The sequence below is a fragment of the Hippopotamus amphibius genome, chromosome 4 (assembly GCF_030028045.1).
Source record: "Hippopotamus amphibius kiboko isolate mHipAmp2 chromosome 4, mHipAmp2.hap2, whole genome shotgun sequence".
Lineage (NCBI taxonomy): Eukaryota > Metazoa > Chordata > Mammalia > Artiodactyla > Hippopotamidae > Hippopotamus > Hippopotamus amphibius.
The window spans coordinates 156,387,186-156,409,165 of NC_080189.1; positions in this window are offsets into that span (position 1 = coordinate 156,387,186).

A 21,980-nucleotide genomic window follows, 5' to 3' on the forward strand; every position below is an offset into this window, starting at 1 on the left:
AATATAAGACATAACTAAACCAAGGTAGTGGGGAAAGTAAACAGGTGAGAGAATAGAGAGACATTAAAGACACAGACTGAATAAGAACTTGGTGAACTCTGGTAGTGGTGGCTGAAGGGAGATGAAGAGTGAAGAACAAAGCTTAGAAAAGAAGCCAAATTTGGTTTTGAACATATGGAGTTAGAAATGCCTAGGATGGAGTACTGAAAAATACAGATTAATGAAAAGACCAATGAAAACCATGAAGAAAAATAAGAAAGAGTTACAAGCTAGAAGAAAAAAAAAGCATGATGGGTGTATGTAAGACAACAGGGGTTTTGAAAAGCCTGAAGTCAGCATTGGTAGCACATACTATATAAAACAGGGTAGAGTAAGATGAGAAAGTATTGGATTTAGAAACTAGCAGATCACTGATGATACCAATGAATGGGTAAGAAGAAACTGAAGCAGCAAATTCATTCTTTTTTTCAAAAGGTTCAGCAGAGAAGGAAAAGAGAAGATTATTAGTGTACGGAAAACCCTCTTCTCTATGTTGTTCCATAAAGATTACTAACATTTGTCAGAGGATACAGTCTACTTTGAAGTGATTATAGTAATTATTATAACAATTACTGTCATTATTATAGTAATTATAGTTAATACAGTAACAATAATATGCTGTTCTTTACATAATACTCCGACAAAGAAAAGAGGATGTACTGATATTTACTCGAGTTCATACCAATAGTTTTGTTGGGTTTAAGAGTGTTGAATTCAGTATTTTCTCTCTGCTTGACTCCACCTGTGCCAACAGGTCAATTAGCATATTTGACAGGCCACCAGGGATAAGGCTTATAACCCTTGCCAAACACAGACTATTTTGTGTTTAAAATTAAGTGGCCTTTCTCCTTGGCCTCATTAGTATAACTAGATTTGGATTGGAAGGCCTACCTTGTGTTCTGAACCTTTATGCAAATTATGCTGTTTATGGACAAGACTGAGGATTGCAAAAGCAAACAAAGTGCCCAAGGTCACACAGCAAATACAGCAAATTATCTGGATTCGAACTGAGGTATAACTGATTCCAAGGCCTAATCCTTCCATTGTTATAGCACTGTCTACTTGCATTCCCTTGATCAGTGGAACAAGACCCCATTCTCAGGACACTCACAATCGAAAAGCATCTGAGCAGTGATACATGAAGGGTACATACAAAGAGCTGTAGAAACACAAAGGATACCTCATTGTAGTTTTGATTTGCATTTCTCTAATAATTAGCGATGTTGAGCAGCTTCCCATGGGCTTTTTGGCCATCTGTATGTCTTTTTGTGGAAATATCTATTTAGATATTCTGATCATTTTTTTTATTGTTTTGTTTTTGTTTTTGTTTTGTTTTGTTTTGTTTTATTGAGCTGCACGAGCTGTTTATATATTTGGGGATTGATCCCTTTCTGGTTGCTTCATTTGCCAATATTTTCTCCCATTCTGTGGGTTGTCTTTTCATATTGTGTATGTTTTCCTGTCACCACACACCAGTCAGAATGACCATCATCAAAAAGTCTACAAATAAAAAAATGCTGAAGAAGATGTGGAAGAAAGGGGACCCTCCTGCACTGTGGGTGAGAATGTAAATTGGTACAACCATTATGGAGAACAGTATGGAGGTTCCTTAAAACACTAAACAGAGAGCTACCATATGATCCAGAAATCCCACTCCTTAGTATATATCTGGAGAAAACCATAATTTGAAAACATACATGCACCCCAGTGTTCACTGCAGTACTATTTACAACAGCCAAGACAGGGAAGCAAGCTAAATGTCCCTCAACAGAGGAATGGATACAGAAGATGTGATACATATATACAATGGAATAGTACTCAGCTATAAAAAGGAATGAAACAATGCGATTTGCAGCAACGTGGATGGACCTAGAGATTGTCATACTGATTACAGTAAGTCACATAGAGAAAGACAAATACCATCTGACAGAACTTATATGTGGAATCTAAAAACATGATACAAATGAACTGATTTACAAAACAGAAACAGACCTACAGACTTTGAAAACAAACCTGTGGTTAACAAAGTGGAAAGGTTGGGGGAGGGATAAATTTGGAGTTTGGGATTAACATATATACACTATTATATATAAAATAGACAATCAATAAGGACCTACTGTATAGCTCAGGGAACTGTACTCAATATTCTGTAATAACCTAAATGGGAAAAGAATCTGAGAAAGAATGGACATATGTAAATGTATAACTGAATCACTTTGCTGTACACCTGAAATTAACACAACATTGTAAATCAACTATCACCTAATATAAAATAAAAAATAAAAAAAGAGAATCATCTGAAGGTCTTGTTAAAATACTAATTCCTGGCCCCTTTCTCCAGAGATTCAGATTCAGAAGATATGAGGTAGGGCCTAAAATTTGCATTTTTCACAAGTTTCCAAGAGATGCTGTTGATGAACGTCCAAGAGCCACCCTTTGGGGGGTGTTGCTCTACTTCAGTGCTTCTCAAGCTTTCCTATGGGAACACCACTGAAAGCTGTGACAGGGGAACTAGACCCCTGAGGGAAGTGGGGCATAGGCTAAAGGGACTCATTAAAAACTCAGCATTCCTTTGGGAAAAAAAGACAAACACAGAGGATAACACAGCTACCACCTTGGGAGTCCCTACCATTTGGCAGACAGGGTGCTAAACACTGTATATGTCCTTACAACAACCATATGAAATACGAACTAAGCCCATTTCACGAACTTGGAAACTGATGTATGGGAGATGCCAAAATTGTATAATTATTAAGTAACTACGTTTAGTCCCAGTGATCCTGAGAAGAGTCATGCTGTAGTAAGTAGAAGAATACAAGCTTTGTGATCACCCAGACTTAGTGAAAACCTGGCTCTGGTATGTTGATTTTGTTGCCTCCTGAAAGTCTCTCACCCTGGAAAAGAAGGATTCTCTAAAAACTCCCAATCCACGGACAGCCGCTTGCATCCCAGACTTTTGGCCTCACACAATACAGATACCCTGCAGTCTCCATTTGGCCAAGCAGAAGGCCCCACCCCTTCTGGAATCCCGCTGGACACTTCTTCCTCCATACTCTTGCTCTCACCTCTTCAATTCCATCACCACCGTGGAGACTCCAAAGCGAAGGGTCTCGTTCTTGCCTAAGGCACCCATCACCACGTGGGCCAACGTGACACCCTGCCAAACGGGCCCTGCATGGCCTCTCAGATCCCAGGGGCTCAGTGTCCATCCCAACAAGAACATCACAGACTCCTGGCCTTAACACAGCCTCTTTGCTCCCAGTCCCCTCCTGATATGCCTCTGTCAGACAAGAGCAATCAGTCAGTCATCACGTACTCACAGAGTCTGCCCTGAAATTACAGTGTCCACAGTCCAGTTCCAGCACGTTGGCTTGCAGTTGTGATTTAGAGGCTTGTATTGAGATCACCCTCGCCATCAAACTTATAGGGAAACTGCTAACTGCCATGTTCCAGGTTGTGACCAATGTCTTCTTAAAACATTCCCTGGCACATAGCTACGAGATAAAATCAGCCAAGTAAAAAGGTTAGTTTGGAGCTAGTACTCTAGCCTCTATGGTTATTTGTGGGATGGGTAGTTTACCAGGTTAATTTAAAAAAAAAAAAAAACGTGCTATGAGAGTTTAGGTTGAATGGTAACTGGTGTAATCTCTTGGTATTGGTGAACCTTTAATGCAGCCAATAGCCTGTAATCTTCAGTCATTTATGAATGTCTAGTTTCCACGCATTCAACAACCATCCAGGACACCTTTTTGTGGGTCATTAGGAGGCTTGAGGAACACAGAGATGAAAAGAGGATTGCTGCCTTAAGGAGCCTGGCAATCTAAGGGGCAATCAAATGAATGTGTGTCTGGAGTACATCAGTAGCTTGGGAAACAGCCCCACGGGTGCCATTTGCCATGGTCAGTCAGAGAAAACCTCCCCTCTCAAAGGCTGTGTGAGATGACATATAGTAGAGAGTGCAAGTGACAGAGTCACATTTCCCATGCTATCACTGAAATCTTTCCATTTGTTCCTGTCTCTCTATTGCCACTAAAACATTCCTGGCTTAATCCCTTAACATCTTTCCACCAATTAAAGTCACCCCTAAGTGGTCTCCAGAGAAGAAACTCCTGATCTCTTTCCTGCCTTTAGGCTGATCTAATAATACCCATGTCAACAGAGCTACAGTGTCAAACATGGAGGGAAAAAAGAAAGGAAAGAAACATGATTTTCAAGTCTATCTTTGACACTGCTGAAAGTTACCTAAAAGACATAAATGATGATGGGATTCTCCTGCTTTTGCCTTCAGTGTTCATTCTGATTTTCTTAGCAGGGAATATCAGGCTTCTTGTAATATGACTTTGACATGACTTCCTACCACTACCCCCTATTCACACCACACTCCATTCCTCAAGTATTCCATGAACTTCCACAACTTTAAAATGAAGCTCCCAGGGAACCAGGTTCATGAAGCCTCCCCTTCTCTGCAGGTGATGTAAGTTAATCCTTTCTCAGAACTCTGGACTCATATATATCACAAGGCACATATCATAGTCTATTAATTTTTAATGTAAAACGTTGGTGACTTCCAGATGTATAAGCAGGATAAAAAGTGGAGAGAGCCTTCCCGTTTGAATCCCCAGCATCCAGAAAACTCCCTAGGATATGGCAAGCACATAATAAATGTTCATTGAATGAATAATGATGTAGTTGATTTTACTAAGTTTTCTATGCCAGTGCCTTGATCAAGTGGGTGCTGTGAAGGAGCTTTGAGGCACACTTTGTTCAAAGGCAACTTCTTCCCTGTTTTGATAAAAAAAAAAAACAGCTGGAATGAGCCAGAGTAGGTGAGTTGAGCTTTTAAGGCCCCTGATCCCATATTGCCCACTAGAAAAGCCTAAACTATACCAAGTGGGCCTGTTTAACATCAGTCCAGGATCTCTAATGTTTTTGCTGCCAATAAAGCATTTGGTGCTTTTCCTTAACCTCATACCCTTATACAAACAAAAGCTGATCAGCAATTGCTTTGCAAAATTCCCGCAATTGGGGACCATATTTAAGCCAGCCTCACCCTGACCAGTCTCAGACTAAATGTTTCCATTCCTAGCATTTTTTTCTTCATAGAACTTATTTTCACAGTGTATCCATCATGCCTATCAGGAACCAAATCCCTAGTACCCAGGGGTATTTTTGTGCACTGCAATGTATCATACAAATGATTTGAGTAAAGAGGCTGGAACCTGAATTTAAATCTGATATCCATTAGCTGATGAGGTCAAAATGAACTTAAATGAGCCCATTCCATGCAACAAGTTCAGTGAAAATCATGTGGGTCAGGGTGTATAAACTTTTAATTTATCTGATTTTTATTTTAGAGAGGTAGAAATTAAGCTCAGGTTAATTTGCATTTCTAGAGAAACAAATTATAATTTGGCTCAGCACTAAGGATATCCTCCAGTCACGGTATTATAGTTCCCTGTGCTAGGGATCACAGACCCAGGTGGAGCAGCTAAGCCTGCTCTCAGATGTTGGAGGCAGGCAGCAGAGTTTGCCCAGCAAACCTTCAGAGACTTACTTACCCTCCTTTAACTGACTTATCAAGTGCCAGGAACTAGTCTCCAAAGGAGAAGAACTGTCTACGCTGGTACTCTTTTTCCAGTCCCCTCCCCTGTGCCTCATTTTCTACCTGATATGGCAGCACTGGAGATGTGGGGCAGATATAGTCATGACTGGCAGTGGGTAGTCTGGGAATGGTAGTGTGAAATGTAATTTAAGAAACCAGGTCCTTTGCTGGGGAGTGGGGGGTGGGAGGATGGTGTTGGAACATTTTCCATTAAAAGGTAAAAGAATAAATACTCACAGGACTTTGATTTCAATGGATATGGACTGAGATATGAGATGAAATAAATGGCCAGCTAGGTGCTAAAAATATAAACAGCCCACAGGTTATTTTGAGATTGTTTCATCAGCTACAAGCACTTCAAAACTGAATCCTCTATCTTTTTTCCAAGTTCTCATTCCTCATGAACAGAGGAGAGCAAGAACTGGGGCTTGGGATTTGGGAGTGGAGCCAGACATGTTGGAGGTCTATAGGTAGGAATGCTGATTTTCTAGCCATTACAAGTTCCAGCAAGACACCCATACCCACCCACCAACTCTCTCTCTCTCTCTCTCTCTCTCTCTCTCTCTCTCTCACACACACACACACACACACACACACACACACAAACCAGCACAGTGTCACAAGGCCACAAGACATGTCAGTGAAATGAAATCCATTCCTTCCTTGAGGTCTGTGATCTGACATAGATCTGGGACAATCCCTAGAGATCTTATCTAGTCACTTAATGTTCAGGAAGATAATGAACTGGAGCCCAAGGAGGTTAAGGCTCATCTTGGGATCACAGACTGGACTCTCTGCATACCTGGTGCTTACAGATATCACTTATACACAGATACACTCTCCCTCACCCAAGCTTTGTACCCAGAGGACAAACACACTCCCTAACATTTATTTGTCACTGACTTGTCTGTTTTAGTTGAGTCATAGATAATATTGTAGGTATGGCCACTCCCCTTCTTGTTCACACACATCCATCCATCCATTCAATAAATATTCTTAGCATGTATTCACCTAGCATTGCTACAAATGCCGAAAACATTGTACCAGCTCTCAGAGGCTTCTTTCTTCACGTACATTCACAAATACAGACATGCAGACTTTATCACCTTTGGGAAAAAATAATGGTTTCCCACTCAATCCTTTAAACTGAGGGTGAAAACAGAAAGACTGTCTTCAACTGGTAGCCAGGGTAACTACCAGTTGAAGATTGTGGATTTCAGTCCACAATCTTCCACTAACTAGCTGTGTGACCCTACGCACGTTGCCTTTCTTATGTGGCCTCATCTATCCTTTTTGTAAAATGAGGATCTTAGTCGAAGATGGGTGATCTTAAGCTTCTTTCTCACTTTCATATTCTCTAACTCACTGACACTTTAATAAATATAGGCCCTGTATCAGTTGTCAGAAAAGCTGAAGTTATTAACTCGGGAAAATTGATGAAACACCTGTTTGGTTTTTCTCCCTAGTAAATTGTAGAAGGTAGTATTTTCTGAGGCTGCATCAGAAACAGTGGCCTGAGACCGAGGGATGATATTGTTTGGTTATCTGTACAAGTCTCTCTAGTCTTCACATATTAGGACTTCAGAGAAAGTTCATGGTAAAAGCAATTAACAGAACATAGCAAAAGAAGAGGAAAACGGTGACAACCTCTTTGATGGGGAAGGATGGGGAGGCAGGAGGTAGGGGAGCGAGGGCTGCCCTTGGGGCCTTCACTGCATTGTAAAATCCAAGGAACTGGTTAGGAATAGACACCTTTGCAAGCGTTTTGTCAAGATTCTTTTCCTGTGTGTTTGCAAAGAGTCATGCTCTAGTATAATCAGTCTGCTCACTCAGGACGCCTACCATAAAAAAAAAAACCACTAAATAAGCCTTAAAGAACATCACGACTGAACATTTGTTGGTGAAGTGCTTGAATTTCTGCAAGAAGGGCGTCTTCTCCCAGTGTCTAATACAGGGTTTGGAGTTTCTTATCTTGCTCTCCCAGTGCCTGAGGAAAACTTTAATTTGCCCAAAAGAGATTCCCCAGGTCAAGTGAAATGCTACCTGCAAGGACATTATCCCTCCAGTGCACAAGAGTGAACACACCACTGGGGATATGATACAGATTGGTAACTTATACCAAAGGCAGGCCTCAGAGTTACCTCCCAGGGCTGCTGTCCCAGATGGCCTCTTCTCACTCAGGCACTCACCATGGGGGGACTGGCTGGTGCACGTGTGTGTGTGCGCACACACACACGTGCCCACACATGTGCATATGCTTCAGCATGTTTTTGGAACAGTAGGTTCAAGGACCAACAGGAAGATTTGATCATGATTTCCTAGAGGCATCTGATGCAAAAGAGCCCTGGTTTCTTATGGTCAATATACCTTGGCAAGGAAAGAGAAGCTGAGAAGGAATAGCAGAAAGGTGAGCACAAAGCGTGAAGGCAGAAGGATATAGATGAAGACAGAGAGTAGAGCACAGCTCAGAGAGAGGTGGTTGGCAGGTCCTAGAAGCACCAGATGTGGAAGACATTCTCGTCTATAGTTTCTTTTATCTCCTCTTTGTGTAGTCCAGGGTTTATGTGGCTCTCCTGGGCTGCAGGGATCAGCCACTCTTCGGGGAGGCAGACCTGCACAAGGATGCAGTAGCTGAGGTAGCCAAGGTGATTCACCCACCCTGGAATCTCCTGGTCTCACAGTAGGTAAAGGAAGAATGCAGAGAGAGAACAAGGCAGAACTGATGACTATGGGACCCCTGTGGAGAGTGCACCCTGCACCAGAGCTGGACTTTACTTAAGAGCTGGACCACCAAATTCAGTGTTGTGTGGTCTTAGCACACCCTCCAGTGGTGATAGGCAGTGACTCCAAAGCTTTCCCACACCAGGATGATTTCTGTTGGGAACACTGCAGACCAATTATGCCTCTCAATACTTCTGTCCTCAAAGTCTAGTCTCCACTTTCCCAATCTAGAGGAAATCGAAAACCCCATTTCAGAAGCCTGTTGTCCACTTTCCTCCCATCATTTGGTGATGCTTCCAGCCAGTTAAATATTGTTTAAGGGTCAAAAGGCAGAAAACAAACCAGAGAAAGTTTTTAAAAACAGAAGTACTGGAAGCAGTGATTTAGGACAGAGTATCTGTCATCTGTAAACAGACTATTTTTCGTCTACTGGTCAATAATAATAGCCACTCTTTTATCACCTATGTTTCCTTTCCTGAGTTCCTCACATCCCTCATGTAGGTTATTTGACATAGACAACTACAAAATGCCAATTCACAAACAAGGTAACTGAGACTCAAATGGGTTATGTAATTTGTATAAGATTACCCGGTTTGTAATCTGACAAACTGACAGAGCCAAGATTCAAATTCAGGTCTATCAGTTTGCATACTTTCCCACTAAACTTTGCTGTCTACGGAAGAGACAAGATTACTTAGATAGATCTTTCCTTTTTCCTTTTTTTAAAAATTTTCCTTCTAAACTTTTATTTCATCCATCCATCAGTTTTCATATAAAAAGCATTTATTATCCAAAACAAGATTTCAGACAAAAAAGCAACACAAACACAAGTTTAACTGCTATTAATTTAATAGACTGCTGAGCAATGCTATTAAAATACTCTCCTTGATGTGTCATTTTGATAAGTATTTTTGTTGTTACTAACAATTCTTCCCTGTTTAATAATAGCTAACATCTGTAGAGTGCTTTCTCTATGCATAATTATTGGCATAATTTGCTTTGCATCAGTCAGCTCACATCAACTCTGTGATGTCTCTACTGTGATCCCCATTTTCCACATGAGGACACTGAGGCACCAAGTAGATAAGTAATCTTTCCAAGATAATACTTGTATATTTAATTTATAGAATATAGCATTCCTCACTATGACTCCTCACTAGTTCCCTGTGACAGAATGAGCTTCTGGGGATGGGTGTGCTGGTTTGCAGGAGGTGGGGAAAAGCTAACTAGCTGTGCGCATAAAAGCAATGAGTTTGAAGTGGGGTGAGGGGAAGGGAATGAGCTGGGAGGCAGAACAAGAGAAGATCCAGAAAGAGAAAAGACAGGATCTATCAAGGCTGGGCCCTACAGAGAGAAATGGCTAAGTGAGAAGAGGATACAGCACCCATGAGACTTTGCGGGAACGAGAAATTTAGAAAGTGTATTTTTTGAGTTATGCAGGGTAAACATTCTCTTCTTTAGGAAATCTTCCATTTACTTTACATTGATTACTAAATATTCTCTGCCCTTGAGGTTTACAGTCTTACCAAATCCTAATGCCACCCCTATAAGTGTCCTATACCCATATGAGTGCTGAACTCATTTATTCGCTGTAATAAGTTTTAGTGAATGCCTTAAAATGCTCTATGTACAAGATTATGTCATCTACAGACAGAGATAGCTTTAGTTCTTCCTTTCCAATCTGGATGCTTATTTTATTTTTTTCCCCTCTTAATTATCCTAACTAAAACCTCTAACTCAAAGTTGAATAGCAGTGGTGACAGCGTACATTCTGGTCTTCTTTCTGATCTTTGAGGGAAAGCACTCTTTCTCTGCCTATTAAATATGTTAGCTGCGAGGCGTTTTTTGGTTTTGTTTTGTTTTGTTTTGTTTTATTTGTTTGGTTTTTTGGTAGATGCCTTTTGTGAGGTTGAAGATGTTTCTTTCTGTTCCTCGTTTGCTGAGTGTTGTTTATCATAAGGCGGTGCTGAATTCTGTCAAGTGTTTTTCTGCAATTGGATATGACCATGTAGTCTTTGTCCTTAATTCTACTGATAGTCTATTACATGATTTTAAAATATTAAATCAATATTGCATTCCTGAGATAAACCTCACTTGATTATGATGCATAATCCTTTCTATCCATTGCCGGATTCAGTTTGCTAGTTTTTTTGGGGGGGATTTTTACATCTACATTCATAAAAGATTTTGGAGTGTAACTTTCTTATGATGTCTCTGCCCACTTTTTGTATCAGGATAATACTAGTCTCACAGAATAAGTTGGGAAGTATTCTGTCCTCTTCTTTCTTGGGGCTAAACTTTGTGAATAATTGGTATTAATTCTTCTTTCCAGTATGTGATAGAATTCACCAGTGAAGCTTTTTGGGTCTGGGCTTTTCTTTGTGGGTATTTTTTAAACACTAATTCAGTTTCTTTACTTGGTATAGGTATGTTCAGATTTATATTTCTTCTTGAGTCAGTTCTGATAATTTGCATCTTTCTAAAAATTCATTTATCTAATCTAAATTATTTAATTTATTGGCATAGAATTGTTCATAGCATTCCCTTATACTTCTTTTTAAAAAAAATTTCTGTAAGCTCACTAGTAATGTCCCCTTTTGTTTAAATGTCCCCTTTTGATGTTGACAATTTGAGTCTTTTTTTTAATTTTATTTAAAGACTAAGGAAACAACTTTTGGTTTCACTGGTTTCTGTTGTTTTTCTATTCTCTTTCATTTACTTCTGTTATAATCTTTAACATTACTTTCTTCTGCTTTGTGTAGTTTTCTTTTTTTGCTCTTTTTCAAGTATGTTAAGATGGAAGTTTAGGTTACTAAATCTGAGATCTCTTTCTATTTTTGTAACATGCGTATGTTGTATCTACATTTCATGAGGTGAGTCAAAAATTATCCACACTCTGGCTGTAGAATTTATAGAAGTTTTAATATAATCAGAGTGCAAATAATTTTTGACTCATCTTCGTAATTCATCTCAAAGTATTTCCCACTTCCTTTGTGACTCCTTCTCAAATGGCCAGTTGGACATTTAATTACATTTAAATATTTGTAAATTTCCAACATTTACTTTGTAGTTGATTTCTAATTTAGTTCCATTATGTTCCCACAATGTTGTATGACTGAAATGCATTTAAATTTACTGAGGCTTCTTTTATGGCTAAGCAGAGGGTCTATCCTGTAAAATGTTCCAAGTACACTTATGTATTCTGCTGTTGTCACGTAGAGTGAGCCATAGATGTCTAGTTGGTTTACAGTGTTGTTCACGTCTTCTATTTACTTGATGATCTTCTGTGTAGTTGTTCTATCCATTATTAGAAAGTAGGGTATTGAAGTCTCCAACTATTGTTGTAGAATTGCCCTTATCTAACTTTTGGCTTCCTGTATTACTGAGCTATGTTGCTAGTTGTATATATATATTTATAATTGTTTCATCTTCTTATCTAGATTAACTTTTTTTCTTTCTGTGTTTCAAATTTCATAATCTACTCATCTTCATATTACTCAAATCCTTCTTCTACACTCAAAACGACTGTTTTGCCTTTAGTGAATTTTTCATCTTGGTCATTGTGCTTTTCAACTCCATAATTTCCATTTGTTTCTATTTTGTAATTTCTAATTCTTTATCAATGTTCTCTATTTGATGAATTCCTTCCAAAAAGCTTTATAATAAGTTTCTTTATAGCCACAAAATAACTTTCTAGAATTTAACTGGGATTGCATTGATTTTATAGATTTAATTGGGAAGAACTGACATCTTAATGTTGAGTCCTCCTATCCATGAACATGGCATATCACTCCATTTATTTATATCTTCCTTGATCTCCTTCATCAGAAGATTTGTAGTTTTTCTCATTTAGCTCTTGTACATGTTTTGTTAGTTACCAAAGGTTTTTTTTATGCTAACAAATGAAACTGTGCTTTTAATTTCAAATTCCAGTTGTTCATTGCTAGCATATAGGAAAGTGATTGATTTCTGTATATTAATCTAGTATCCTGCAACCTTGTTTTAATTTCTTACTTGTTCCAGGAGGTTTTTGTTGTTGTTGATTCTCCAAGACATTCTCCATGTCACTTGTTAATACAGATATTGACTTCTACTTTTCCAATCCATAATACCTTTTTTTTTTTTTCTCATCTTACTGCATTACCTAGGACTTTCCATGTGATGTTAAATAGGAGTGGTGAGAGGGGACATTGTGTATTGCTACTGATCTTACTGAGAAAGCATCCAGTTTTTCACCATTAAATATGATGACAGCTGTAGGATTTTTGTAGATGTTCTTTTGTAGACGTTCTTTATCAGTTTGAGGAAGCTCCCCTGCATTCTTAGTTTGCTGAGAGCTTTTATCATTAATAGGTGTTGGATTTTGTGAAATGTTTTTTCTGCCTGTATTTATATGATCATATGATTTTTCTTCTTTAGCCTGTTGATGAGATAGATCACATTAACTATTTATTTATTTCTCGCTGTGTTGAGTCTTTGTTGTTGCACACAGAGCTTTCTCTAGTTGCAGCGACAGTGGCTTTTCTTCGTTGCAGTGCGTGGGCTTCTCATAGTGTTGTCTTCTCTTGTTGTGCAGCATGGGCTCTAGGCGCATGGGCTTCAGTAGTTGTGGTGCACGGGTTCAGCAGTTGTGGCTTTGCAGGCTCTAGAGAGCAGGCAGTAGTTGTGGTGCACAGGCATGTGGGATCTTCCTGGACCAAGGCTCAAACCCATGTCCCCTGCATAGGCAGGAGGATTCCTACCCACTGCACCACCAGGGAAGCCCCATTAAATAAGTTTTGAAAGTTGAACCAGCCTGTGTACAGCCTTGTATACTCAAGGTATATCTGGGATAAATCCCACTTGGTTGTGGTGTGTAATTGTTTTTATGCATTCTTGGATTTCACTTGCTAACATTTTCTTGAGGATTTTTGCCTCTATCTTCATGAGGGATACTGGTCTATGGTTTTTCTTTCTTGCAATGTCTTTGTTTGCTTTTATGGTATTATGATAATGCAGACCTCAGAGAATGAATAAGGAAGTATTTCCTCTGCTTCTATTTCTGCGGAGAGTTTGTAGAGACCTGGTATAAGTTCTTCCTTAAATATTTGGTAGACTTCACCACTGAACTCATCTGTGTTTGGTACCTTCTGTTTTGGAAGGTTAATTATTGATTCATTTTCCTTATAAGATATGGGGTTATTTACATTACCTGTTTCTTCCTGTGTGAGTTTTGGCAGCTTGTGCCTTCAAGAAAATGAAATTTCAAAGAAATGTAAGGAAATGGAATTGATCCATTTTATCTAGGTTATCAAATTTGTGGGCATAAAGTTGTTCATAATATTCCTTTATTATTCTTTATTGTCTACAGGGCCAATAGTGATGACCCCTTTCTCATTTTTGGTATTAGTAAGTTGTGTTTTTTCTTTTTTTTCTTTTTTCTTTTTTTTTTTTTTATTATTTATTTATTTATTTTATTTATTTATTTATTTATTTATTTTTTGCGGGGGTACACCAGGTTCAATCATCCGTTTTTATACACATATCCCCATCTTCCCTCCCTTCCTTGACGCCCCCCCCAAGCCCCCCCCACCCTCCCCGCCCCAGTCCTCAAAGGCATCTTCCATCCTCGAGTTGGACTCCCTTTGTTATACAACTTCCCACTGACTATTTTACAGTTGGTAGTATATATATGTCTGTGTTACTCTCTCGCTTCGTCTCAGTTTCCCCTTCACCCCCCGCCCCCTCCCATACCTCGAGTTCTCCAGTCCATTCTCTGTATCTGCATCCTTGTTCTGGTCACTGAGTCCAACAGTACCATTTTTAGATTCCGTATATGTGAGTTAGCATACAATATTTGTCCTTCTCTTTCTGACTTACTTCACTCTGTATGACAGACTGTAGTTCTATCCACCTCATTACATATAGCTCCATCTCATCCCTTTTTATAGCTGAGTAATATTCCATTGTATATATATGCCACATCTTCTGTATCCATTCATTTGTTGAGGGGCATTTAGGTTGCTTCCATGTCCTGGCTATTGTAAATAGTGCTGCAATAAACATTATGGTACAAGTTTCTTTTGGGATTATGGTTTTCTTTGGGTATATGCCCAGTAGTGGGATTACTGGATCATATGGTAGTTCTATTTGTAGTTTTTTAAGGAACCTCCAAATTGTTTTCCATAGTGGCTGTACCAATTTACAGTCCCACCAACAGTGCAGGAGAGTTCCTTTTTCTCCACATCCTCTCCAACATTTGTTGTTTGCAGACTTTGTGATGATGGCCATTCTGACTGGTGTGAGGTGATACCTCATTGTGGCTTTGACTTGCATTTCTCTGATGATTAGTGATGTGGAGCATCTTTTCATGTGTTTGTTGGCCATCTGTATGTCTTCTTTGGAGAAGTGTCTATTTAGGTCTTCTGCCCATTTGTGGATTGGGTTATTTGCTTTTTTGGTATTAAGCTTCATGAGCTGCTTGTATATTTTGGAGGTTAATCCTTTGTCCGTTGTTTCATAGGCAATTATTTTTTCCCACTCTGAGGGTTGCCTTTTAGTCTTGTTTATGGTTTCTTTTGCTGTGCAAAAGCTTTTAAGTTTCATGAGGTCCCATTTGTTTATTCTTGATTTTATTTCCATGATTCTAGGAGGTGGGTCAAAAAGGATGGCGCTTTGATGGATGTCATATAGTGTTCTGCCTATGTTTTCCTCTAGGAGTTTGATAGTGTCTGGCCTTACATGCAGGTCTTTAATCCATTTGGAGTTTACTTTTGTGTATGGTGTTAGGAAGTGTTCTAATTTCATTCTTTTGCATGTTGCTGCCCAGTTCTCCCAGCACCACTTATGGAAGAGGCTGTCTTTTTTCCATTGTATATTCTTGCCTCCTTTGTCAAAGATAAGGTGCCCATATGTGTTTGGGCTTACTTCTGAGTTCTCTATTCTATTCCATTGATCTTCCTTTCTGTTTTTGTGCCAGTACCATACTGTCTTGATCACTATGGCCTTGTAGTATAGTTTGAAGTCAGGAAGCCTGATTCCACCAACTCCATTTTTCCTTCTCAAGATTGCTTTGGCTATTCGGGGTCTTTTGCGTTTCCATACAAATCGTAAGATTTCTTGCTCTAGTTCTGTGAAAAATGCCATTGGTAATTTGATCGGGATTGCATTGAATCTGTAAATTGCTTTGGGTAGTACAGACATTTTCACGATGTTGATTCTTCCAATCCAGGAACATGGTATGTCCCTCCATCTGTTTGTGTCGTCTTTGATTTCTTTCATCAATGTCTTAAAGTTTTCTGCATACAGATCTTTTGCCTCCTTAGGCAGGTTTATTCCTAGGTATTTTATTCTTTTGGTTGCAATGGTGAATGGGAGAGTTTCCTTAATTTCTCTTTCTGCTCTTCCGTTGTTAGTGTATAGGAATGCAAGAGATTTCTGTGCATTAATTTTGTATCCTGCTACTTTACTAAACTCATCAATTAGTGCTAGCAGTTTTCTGGTAGAGTCTTTAGGGTTTTCTATATATAATATCATGTCATCTGCAAAGAGTGACAATTTTACTTCTTCTTTTCCAATTTGGATTCCTTTGATTTCTTTTTCTTCTCTGATTGCTGTGGCTAAAACTTCCAAAACTATGTTGAATAATAGTGGTGAGAGTGGACACCCTTGTCTTGTTCCTGTTTTTAGGGGGAATTCTTCCAGTTTTTCTCCATTGAGAACAATGTTGGCTTTTGGTTTTGCATATATGGCTTTTATTATGTTGAGGTAATTTCCTTCTATGCCCATTTTCTGGAGAGCTTTTATCATAAATGGATGTTGAACTTTGTCAAAAGCTTTTTCTGCATCTATTGAAATGATCATATGGTTTTTATCCTTCAATTTGTTGATATGATGTATCACATTGATTGATTTGCGTATATTGAAGAATCCTTGCATCCCAGGGATAAACCCCACTTGATCATGGTGTATGATTTTTTTAATGCGCTGTTGCAGTCTGTTAGCTAGTATTTTGTTGAGGATTTTTGCATCTATATTCATCAGTGATATTGGTCTATAGTTTTCTTTTTTTGTGACATCTTGGCCTGGTTTTGGTATCAGGGTGATGGTAGCCTCGTAGAATGAGTTTGGGAGTGCTCCGCCTTCTGCAATATTTTGGAAGAGTTTGAGAAGGATAGGTGTTAACTCTTCTCGAAATGTTTGATAGAATTCGCCTGTGAACCCATCTGGTCCTGGGCTTTTGTGTGTTGGGAGATTTTTAATCACTGCCTCAATTTCCGTACTTGTGATTGGTCTGTTCATGGTTTCTATTTCTTCCTGGTTCAGTCTTGGAAGATTGTATTTTTCTAAGAATGTATCCATTTCTTCCAGGTTATCCAATTGATTGGCATATAGTTGCTTGTAGTAGTCTCTCATGATGTTTTGTATTTCTGAGGTGTCCGTTGTTACTTCTCCTTTTTCATTTCTAATTCTGTTGATTTGCATCTTCTCCCTTTTTTTCTTGATGAGTCTGGCTAATGGTTTATCAATTTTGTTAATCTTCTCAAAGAACCAGCTTTTAGTTTTATTTATTTTTCTTATGGTTTCTTTCCTTTCTTTTTCATTTATTTCTGCTCTGATCTTTATGATTTCTTTTCTTCTGCTCACTTTAGGGTTTCTTTGTTCTTCTTTCTCTAGTTGTTTTAGGTGTAAGGTTAGGTTGTTTATTCGATCATTTTCTTGTTTCTTAAGGTAGGACTGTATTGCTATAAACTTCCCCCTTAGAACTGCTTTTGCTGCATCCCATAGGTTTTGGGTTGTTGTGTTTTCGTTGTCATTTGTTTCTAGATATTTTTTGATTTCCTCTTTGATTTCTTTAGTGATTCCTTGGTTGTTTAGGAGTGAATTGTTTAGCCTCCATGTGTTTGTCTTTTTTGCAGTTTTTTTCCTGTAATTGATATCTAGTCTCATGGTGTTGTGGTCTGAGAAGATGCTTGATATGATTTCAATTTTCTTGAATTTGCTGAGGTTTGATTTGTGACCCAAGATGTGATCTATCCTGGAAAATGTTCCGTGTGCACTTGAGAAGAACGTGTATTCTGTCGTTTTTGGATGGAATGTCCTATAAATATCAATTAAGTCGAGATGGTCTAATGTGTCATTTAAAGCTTGTGTGTCTTTATTTATTTTCTGTTTGGATGATCTGTCCATTGATGTAAGTGGGGTGTTAAAGTCTCCTACTATTATTGTGTTCCTGTCGATGTCCCCTTTTATAGCTGTTAGCATTTGCCTTATGTATTGAGGTGCTCCTATATTGGGGGCATAGATATTTACCATTGTGATATGTTCTTCTTGGATGGATCCCTTGATCATTATGTAGTGTCCTTCCTTGTCTCTTTTAATAGTCTTTACTTTCAAGTCTAATTTGTCTGATATGAGTATTGCTACTCCAGCTTTCTTTTGACTTCCATTTGCATGGAATATCTTTTTCCATCCCTTAACTTTCAGTCTATATGTATCCCTTGGTCTGAAGTGGGTTTCTTGTAGGCAGCATATAGAAGGGTCTTGTTTTTGTATCCATTCAGCCAGTCTGTGTCTTTTGGTTGGAGCATTTAATCCATTTACATTTAAGGTGATTATTGACATGTGTGTTCCAATTACCATTTTCTTAATTGTTTTGAGTTTGTATTTGTAGGTGTTTTCCTTTTCTTGTGTTTCCTACTTAGAGAAGTTCCTTTAGCAGTTGTTGTAAGGCTGGTTTGGTGGTGCTGAATTCTCTTAACTTTTGCTTGTCTGGAAAGCTTTTGATTTCTCCCTCAAATCTGAATGAGATTCTTGCTGGGTAGAGTATTCTTGGCTGTAGGTTTCTCTCTTTCAGGGCTTTCAGTATATCCTGCCATTCCCTTCTGGCCTGCAGAGTTTCTGTGGAAAGGTCAGCTGTTATCCTGATGGGTTTTCCCTTATATGTTGTTTGTTGCTTTTCTCTTGCTGCTTTTAATATTTTTTCTTTGTGTTTAGTTGTCATTAGTTTGATTAATATGTGTCTCGGTGTATTTCTCCTTGGGTTTATTCTGTATGGGACTCTCTGTGCTTCTTGGACTTGGTGAATTATTTCCTTTCCCATGTTGGGGAAGTTTTCCACTATAACCTCTTCAAATATTTTCTCAGACCCTTTCTTGTTTTCTTCTTCTTCTGGGATGCCTATAATTCGAATGTTGGTATGCTTAATGTTATCAGTGAGGTCTCTGAGACTGTCTTCTAATCTTTTTATTATTTTTTCTTTTTTCTGCTCTGTGGCACTTATTTCCCCCATTCTATCTTCCAACTCACTTATTCGTTCTTCTGCCTCAGTCATTCTGCTGGTTATAGCATCTAGAGTATTTTTAATTTCAGTTATTTTGTTATCCATTGCTGTTTGTTTTTCTGAGTTCTTATGAACTGTTTCTTGTACTTTCTCTATTTTGTTATCGAGATTTTGTATCATTTTTACTATCATTACTCTAAATTCCTTTTCAGGCATTTTTCCTATTTCCTCCTCATTTATTTGGTCTTGTGGGTTTTTTTCTTGCTCCTTTGCCTGCATGGTGTTTCTTTGTTTCCTCATGGTTGTCCAAACTTTTGGGGTTGCTTGTCCTTGGGTTTTTTTGCGTTATTCTGTGACCAGCAGAGGTTCCTTTATTGTTCGTCTGTAAGCGTCGGTGTGTGGGGAGGGAGAGGGTACAACAGTGGCTCCTTCTCCTGGGAAGGAGTGAGCAGTGGCGCACTGATGTCTCAGTCAGGCTTGGAGGTGCCTGTTGCAGAGGGCGCCGGTGGCTCAGGCGTAAACAGAAAGTCTTAGAGTTGGGCCTCTCTCGGGGGTTTTTTTCTTTTCTTTTTTTTTTTTTTTTTTTCTCTCGGCAGCCTCCCTGCTGCTGGCGTTGCAAGGGGTTTTAATCTAGCCCCACCCGAGTGCCTGAGGGTACTTGTTATCCCTGAGCCCCTTAGGTGGCCCGCAGGGCGTCTCTCCACTGCCTGTTGCAGAGGCGCGGAAAGAGAGAGAGAGGCTATGCGCGTGGCTCCTCCCAGCCGCCAGTGAGCCTGCAGCCTCCAGCCGCCATCATGGCCGGGCAGCTCTCAGGAACGGGCACTCCTCTCCGCGGGCCTCCTCCCTCCTGTCCTCTCGGTCCGGCAACAATGTTTCCCACACTGAACCAGCTCTCCTGCTCCCACACTCCCGCTCCTGGACCCTCCGTTCAGCCGCGGATCGATGTCTTGGTCCGGGAACGCTGAGCTGCGCTGCGGACCCTCTGAATGTTTCTCACTCCCTCCCGTCTGCCACAGCTCCGCCGCTTCACCCTCTTTGAGCTCTCGTAGATGCCTCCCTACCGGCTATGTCGGGCTCCCCGCAGTCCCATCCGGTGTCCGAGGCCGTCTGCTGGTGTTCAGCTGGTTCTCTGTGAGAATTACTGCCTCTTTTTTTTCTTAATCTGGCTAGAGGTTTATCAATTGAATTCATCTTTCTAAAGAAGAGCCTTTTGGTTTTGTTGATTTTCTCTATAGAATTCAGCTCTAATTTATTATTTCTTTTGTCTTGCTTGCTTTGAATTTAATGTCTCTTCTTTCTGTTTCCTAAATTAGAACCTTAGATTTATAATGTTAGATATTTTTTCTAATACATGCATCCAATGCTACTAATTTCCCTCAAAGCACTGCTTTTGCTATACCCAACAAACTTTGATAAGTTGTATGTTCAACTTCATTTAGCTCAAACTATTTTAAGTTTCTCTTTAGACTTCTTTGACACGTGTTATTTAAGAAGTGTATCTATTCATCTGCAAGTATTTGGGACTTTCCAAGTAGCTTTCTGTTATTGATTCCTAATTTAATTCCATTGTGGTTTGAGAGTATACTTTGTATAATTTCTGTTCTTTTCAATTTGTTAACGTGTGTTTTATGACGAAGAATGTTGTCTTGATAAATGTTATGTGTGAGTTTAAGAAGAGTTTATTCAGCTTTTGTTGGATGGAGTCTTCTAGAGATTTCAATTAGATCAGTAGATTGATAGTATTGTTGAGTTCAACTATGCTCTTACTCATTTTCTTATGGATATGTCCATTTCTGACAGAGGGCAGTTGAAATCTCCAAGAACAATAGTGGATTCATCTATTACTCTTTGCTATTCTATCAGTTTTTGCTTCATGGAATTTGCTGCTCTGTCATTAAGTACAAACACATTAATGATTGCTGTCTTCTTAGAGAATTGACTCATTTATCACTATCTAATCCTCCATCTTTATCCCTGATAATTTTCCTAGCTTTAAAGTCTGCTTTGCCTGAATCAGACAGCTACGCCAGCTTTCTTTTGATTGGTGTTAACATGGTATATGTATCCTTCTCCCTCCTTTTTTTTGCTCCCTCCCTCCTCAGCATGTCTACTGTGTTGACTCCATCAAAGCATTCTGCATTCCTGTTGATAGCATTTTTGATTTCTAGAATTTCCTTTTGATTCCTTAGAACTGCCATCTCTGCTTACATCACCCAACTGTTCTTGCATGTTGTGTACTTTTTTTCATTAAAGCTTTAAGCATACTAAAAATAAATTCTCAACATGATTCCAATCCCTGCCATATATGAATCTGCTTCTTATGCTTTCTGAGCTGTGCTGTTTGTCTTTTAGTATGCCCTGTAGTTTTTGCTGTTGTTGTTGAAAACTGGACATGATACCAGTTGCAGTGGGTAAAAAGAAACTCCAGTGAGTAGGCTTCTGGTGATTTGGCAATAAAGGGGAATGTGAGGGGAACATTCTAGTCTTTTGATTAGATCTGTCTTTTAGTCATCATGGGATCCTGGTATGGGACCTTCACAACTGCTTCTCAGTCTTATGCCCCACCCCCCTTCCCCCATTTAGGTGAGACAGAAAGGCTAGCGGGGCCTAGAGTTGGGCATTTCCCTAACCCCGGTTGGCTAGGCTCTGGTAAAACCCAGTGTAATTAGGCTCTAACAAAATAGTTTCCTTTGAGAGCAGGCTTTTGTTAAGAACAGAATTTGGGGGGGGGGGGGGTACATATTTCAAAATGGTTACTTTCCCCTCCCCTTGTTAGAAGAACAAGATTTTTCTCTGACATTCACTGTGAGAACCTAGTGGGGCTCCATGAAGTAAAAGTGTGTTCCTGGCATGGTCTCCAGGAGTTTTTAACTTTCAGGTTAGCCCATGCTCACTTTCTAGTAATTAGTCAATGACCCTTTAGGTATTCCTATCTGATGCTGGGCCCAGCAGTGGTTTCTAGGTGGTTTCTCCTCCAGGTAAACTGTGGTTCTCTATATCTGTCTGTGTCTCAAGTTTTAAAGGTGATGGTTTTGTCCTATACCTCAGTTCCCTCATGGATCAAGGCATACCGATTTTCAGTTTTTCCAATTTTTTTTTTCACATATCGTAGGATGGCATTATGACCTCATGATTTTTTGCTTTAACTTGGAACAATATAATTTTCTTAACACATTTTAATGGTATCAATACAATCATCAGGTGGTGCTTTGGAGACTGATTAGCATGCCATGTGAGGTATTATAAATAAAACCAAGATGCTTATCAGACTGGTTTGCGTCCACATAAAATCCTGCTTGATGTTACTGTGAAAATTTGGATCCAGACCTACTATTCTCATTAGGAATCACACTGCTG